We start from the raw sequence: 6419 nt of genomic DNA on the forward strand, positions 1-6419 counted from the left end.
CACAAACAAATGTAAAGATATTCTGTGCTCATGGATTAGAAGACTTAATATTTTTAAAATGTCCATATTACCCAGAGCAATCTACAGGTTTAATGCAATTCTTATCAAAATACCAATAGCATTTTTCACAGAACTAGAACAAAAAAATCCTAAAGTGTGTATGGAACCACATAAGACGCTGAATAGCCAAAGCAATCTTGAGAAAGAACAAAGCTGGAGATAGCACAATTTCGGAGATTTCAAACTATACAACAAAGCTATAGTAATCAAAACACTATGGTACTGGCACAAAAACAGACACCTAGATCAATGGAACAGAACTGAGAGCTCAGAAAAAAACCCCATGCTTATATGGTTAATTAACCTATGACAAAGGAGGCAAGAATACACAATGGATAAAAGACAGTCTCTTCAGGGCGCTTGGGTGGCTCAGCCAGTTAAGCGTCTGCCTTCGGCTCAGGTCATGATCCCGGGGTCCTGGGATCGAGCCCCCCATCAGGCTCCCTGCTCAGTGGGGAAGCCTGCTTCTCCCTCTCCCTCTGCCTGCTGCTCCCCCTGCTTGTGCTCTGTCAAATAAATAAAATCTTAAAAAAAAAAAAAAAAAGTCTCTTCAATAAATGGTGTTGGGAAGGGCGCCTGGGTGGCTCAGTTGGTTAAGCGACTGCCTTCAGCTCAGGTCATGATCCTGGAGTCCCGGGATTGAGTCCCGCATCGGGCTCCCTGCTCAGCGGGGGGTCTGCTTCTCCCTCTGATCCTCTTCCCTCTTGTGCTCTCTGTCTCTCATTCTCTCTCTCTCTCAAATAAATAAATAAATAAATAATCTTAAAAAAAAAAATGGTGTTGGGAAAACAGGACCACTTTCTTATACCATACACAAAAGTAAACTCAAAATGAGTTAAAAACCTAAGTGTAAGAGACCTGAAACCACAAAACTCCTAAAGGAAAACATAGGCTGTAGTCTCTTGGACATCAGTATTAGTAGTATTTTTCTGGATATATGTCTCCTCAGGCAAGGGGAAAAAAAGCAAAAATAAACAATTGGGACTATTATCAAACTAAAAAGCTTTTGCACCGTGAGAGAAGAATCAACAAAACAAAAAAGCAACCTACTGAATGGGAGAAGATATTTGCAACTGACATTATGATAAGATGTTAATATCCAAAATATATAAAGAACTCCTATAACTCAACGCCAAAAAACACCCCAAATGATCTAGTTAAAAATGGGCAGAGGACCTGAATGGACATTTTCCCAAAGAAGACATACAGATGGCCAACACACATGAAAAGATGCTTAACATCACTAATCATCAGGAAAATGAAAATCAAAACCACAATTATATCACCTCACACCTATTAGAATGGCTAGTATCAAAAAGAGAAGAGATAAGTGTTGGCAAGAAAAGTGTTGGTGTGGAAAAAAGGGACCCCTTATAGACTGCTAATGAGAATGTATATTGGTATCACCACTACGGAAGACAGTATGGAGTTCCTCAAAAAAACTAAAAATACAACTACCATATGATCTAGCAATTCCATTTTTAGGTATTTACCCAAAGAAAACAAAAACACTAATTTGAAAAGATGCACCCCTATGTTTACAGCAGCTTTATTTACAATACCCAAGATACAGAAGCAACCTAAGTGTCCATCAATAGATGAATGGATAAAGATGTGGTACAGATACACAGTGGAATGTTACTCAACCGTAAAAAAGAACGAAATCTTGCCATTGGCAACATCGATGGACCTAGAGGTTATGCTAAGTGAGACAGGTCAGATGGAGAAAGACAAATAACATGTGCTTTCACTTATATGTGCAATCAAAAACAAATGAACAAACACGAGACTCATAAACAACAAACTAGTGGTTGCCAGAGGGGAGAGAGAGAGGACAGACAAAATAGGTGAAAGGGATTAAGAGGTACAAATTTCCAAATGTATTAAAATAATAAGTGATGAGAATGAAAAAGTACAGCATAGAGAACATATTCATAATATTGTAATAACATTGTACAGTGACAGATGGTAACTACACTTATCATTTTGTAATGTATCTAATTGTCAAATCACTGTGTTGTAACCCTGAAACTAATATGTCAACTATACATCAATTAAAAAACAAAAGAAAAAAAGACTGGAAGGAAAAAAGAATAGAAACTAAAATTTTAACCATGGAGGGGGGGAAAAAAATCAAGGAATTAAACTAATTTGTTTTTAAAAAGAAAATACCATTAAGTAGTAAAATAGCATAAAAAGAAAAAGTCATTATAGGTATCCTAACGGAAAGTTGTCATGAAGTGGTAAAAAGGGTTCAGGTGGCAGACTGCCAGGGAATTTCAGGGGGTTTAGAAGTTGAAAAAATATTTTATATATTTAGGTAATTATTATGATTGTTGATACAATTTCACAAATACAGGCAAAGATATATATAAACATATATATTACAAATACATATAAATATATGCTTTCTAGACAAGTCAGTAATGCCAGTGAACTTTTTAAGATCATTCTCTTTTAGAAGATGCCAGTAAAATTTTAATGATTTGATGGCAAATAATTACTGTTGTCCATGGCCAATCTTGTTTTCAAATTAAGATTCCTATGAGGAGGCAACAAACACTATGACGCTTTGACTACAGACCTACATTCACAAATTTATTCACACATGCCAAGAAGAGGTTGCTTCATCTGAATGATTTACTCATCAAGCAAAGTGTGAAAAAAAGACATGTGGACAGTTTTAAAAGGGTACTTTAAATTAAGCTGAGGTTCTGCAGTCTAAAAGAAAATACCATCTATCTCTAGGTGTTGACAGGGAGGAGGTGGAATAAAGGCAGTGGTCAACTTTATAGCTGTCAAAGTACTGGCCTTCACTTAAAGTATTGTGAATTCCTCATCATAGCTGTATTTATTTTTTTTAAATTAGCATATCAAAAAATCACATCTGTCCACTTCTTTAGTAGATTAAACAATTAAGATCAATATCCCCTACTCACTACTTAATGATTTTTGAAGGTTTATAGGTCTTTCCTTATAATTGGCACCTAACACCATGTTCCTATACTCCCTGGGAGGAATGGGGGGAGGGTGGGCACAGAGGGTAGTGGTGGCTACGTAAGGGGAAGAACATCTAATAAACTGTACAGGCATTATTTCACTTAATGTTACAGAGTCACTGAGCCAGAAAAGACTCAATGCCTTACCAAATCCATTCTCACGCTTTCAGAGATAATCTGAATCATCCAGGACAGGACAGATGGTTGCTATCAGGTTGAGTCTGTGCTGAAAAACAAAATCTTAAAACATCTGGAATTGGCTGAAAAATACACACTCAATAGTTCATGTTAATTAACAATGTGTGAAATGGATTTGAAGTTGTTTTCATTTTTTTTAGATACTGTTTATATGTTATATCAAAGAAAACTATCACAATCTGGTAACGGATTTCAGAAATAATATGACCTTCCATTGATGTGAAAATCATGTAAAAGATCTGCCAATGTTTACAATGGAACTAACAAAACTATACTGTATAGATTACAGAATTCTATAAATGATGTTGTGTATCCTGACACTTAAACTGACTGATTTTACTAGTTACTGATTTTACTTATTAGGTTTTATCAAACCTTACTTGGCAACATTCTGTGTGTTCAAATCTTATTTTATTTCCAATTTAAGATCTCTGCTCTGCAGATATAAAGACTGGTCATTCTTTACAGAGTTCTTTTACATTAGCACATGCTAAATAGTCTAGAACTAAATAGCTGTATCTAAAAAGGCTATATATCCCAGGAAAATCAAACGTCTTTGTATTGTTAAAACTGCAATACGAAATGAATAAAATCTTTTGTCTTTTAATCAAATTTGAAAATCTGCAGAATTTAATGGATGCAATAAAACCATGCTATAGGAAAAAAAAGAAAAGAAACATTTTAAACAACCGTCATTACATTTGTAAAACATTAAGGTGGTTAGGAAATGCTACACCTAGCAATTAGAGATCCAATAAATTCAGACTCCGGTAACAATATGACAAACCTCTCATACTTGAATATCTGTCCAGAGAGTTAAGGAGAGTTTGTTAAACTACAGATGCGAAATCAGCATTTTTAAAGTGTGGAGCATCAGAACCACTGAGGCAAATGTTAAAATAGATTCTGAGAGTCAGACCTACTGAATCAAAACTTTTGAGGATAGTTTGGGTGATCTGCATTTTTACAATCCAGGTCTTTAATCTCATTAAAGTTTAAGAACCAATGCTCTGGTTTTCTTCATTCTTCAAATTCGTTTTTTTAATATGTACTTTTTAAAACGGAAGTATAGCAATCATTCAGAAAGTACACAAATCTTTTTTTTTTTAAAGTAGGCTCCATGCCCAGCGTGGAGCCCAATGTGGGGCTTGAACTCACAACCCTATGCTCAGGGCCTGAGCTGAGATCAAGAGTTAGATGTTTAACTGACTGAGCCACCCAGGCACCCCTTGAAAAGTACACAAATCTTAAGTGAACAGGTAGATGAGTTATCCCAAAGCTAACCCACCCTTGTCAGCCATGACCTAGATAAAGATAGTAAATGCCACAGGCTTCCCAGAAGCTCCTCCAACCTTCTTCCAATAAGAAACCACTCTCCCGCCTTCAAACACTACAGAGTAGTTTTGCCTGTTTTTGAATTTTATATAAACTGAATCTTATAGTACACACTGTTTCTGACTTCTTTTGTACAACATTAATGTGATTCATTCATGTTTAATGTGGCAACAGTCCATCTTTTATTGAAGTATCTGTAATATGCTGGGTAGTAGAGGAGTTTACAGGATTCTGGAAAGAGGTGGCCTCATCAGGCTAGGTAGGGCACAGTCACACGAAAGTAAACCTTGGTAATGAGATTTGTTTGTCTAGGTTAATCTCTGTTCTTGTGTGGTATGGAGGGGACCCACAAGTTTCTATATTCTCCCAAGGGGAGACTCAGAAGGTAGCTGAGTGGGAAGCAAGTTGATGAATCGGAAGCAAAAAGGCTTACTTTGAGCCTGCAGGACGGTGGGGCAGGTTAAACCTGCACCCTGATCTACACTGGCCTGCTTGAGACAGAGCTGCAGAAATGTCAAGAGTTCTCCACATTTGTTAGAACTAAGGTGAGGCCAATTCAGTCAAGAACTACTGGGCTCTGACCAAGCTAGGAAAAACCTGATCACATGTTTTACAGGCTGTGGCCTACTGCATCAGAACCCAGAGAATGGAAGAAATGAAGATGCTGTCCTCCCTGATAACATTATATCATGTTAAGTCCCCTCCATATATCTGGACACCAGTTTAAAGAGAAGACAAAGGACAGAAATAAGAGCATTTTCCCCAAAGTTTAAGCATTACCTCAAAATCTTATAAATTGTATCTCCTTTATATCAGACTAAGTTTTAAACTGGCTGGGACTAAAAGTTAATTTTTTCCTGATTTCCCATGGGGTGGGAGCTCAAGAGGAAGGAAATGCAAGTTCCATCAGAAAACTCCACTTCTTCTGCACATCTGAACTGTAATGAGTAAATGTGCAACCATATAAAGTTTCCTTCTATCTTCCTCTTACCATCCTTTAAGATCAGGCTCAGATACAGCCTCTGATTACAGTGTTGCAAATCATACTATGCTCATTATTTTACAGTGTTTCAGATTTGAAAACAAGTAATGACGTGCTTTATATTTTTTACGTATTTGACAAAAAATAATCCTGCTCCACACTGCTTTTCAGCTAAATAGTAGTATTCAATGTCTTAACTACTTGAACCATATCCACCTAACTTCTACTCCTGCTATTACTATTACTGCCTTCTCAAAGGATCATCATGCTTCAATTACCCAACCCAAAGTTGTCTTTGATTTGCACCCTATTTAGTCTCTGTACTAGTACAAAACCACTTCTGTCTTCATAAAACTTGAACTACCCTGGTGTTCTTTCTGTTATCACTTTTTATCTCCATCTTTTGCTCATTTTTTTTTTTTTAAGAGTATATTCTTCTTGAAATTAAATACTACACTGGGTGTGGAGCCAAAGTGGGGCTTGAACTCATGACCCTGAGACCAAGGCCTGAGCTGAGATCAAGAGTCAGATGCTTAAATGACTGAGCCACCCAGGCACTACTATCTTTTACTCATTCTTTAAATGTATTTCCCCAAAGATTTTCTTAGCTTTTGTTCTATACCATCTCCCAGGGCTGCCTTAATCATTTCTATTGCAATAATTATTAGCCTTATGCTACAAGATCTGTATCTCTAGCTCTAACCTCTCCTGGATTTTGGGCTCCATTTCCAAGGACTGCTAGACATTTTCACGTGGCTGTTGTACCACCAACCAAATTCAGTGCATCTAAAATAAAGTCTTCTCTTCCATAAACCTCTTCCATATCTTCCCTATCACAGTTAAAG

This window comes from Phoca vitulina, unplaced genomic scaffold (assembly GCF_004348235.1).
Source record: "Phoca vitulina isolate PV1807 unplaced genomic scaffold, GSC_HSeal_1.0 scaffold8, whole genome shotgun sequence".
Lineage (NCBI taxonomy): Eukaryota > Metazoa > Chordata > Mammalia > Carnivora > Phocidae > Phoca > Phoca vitulina.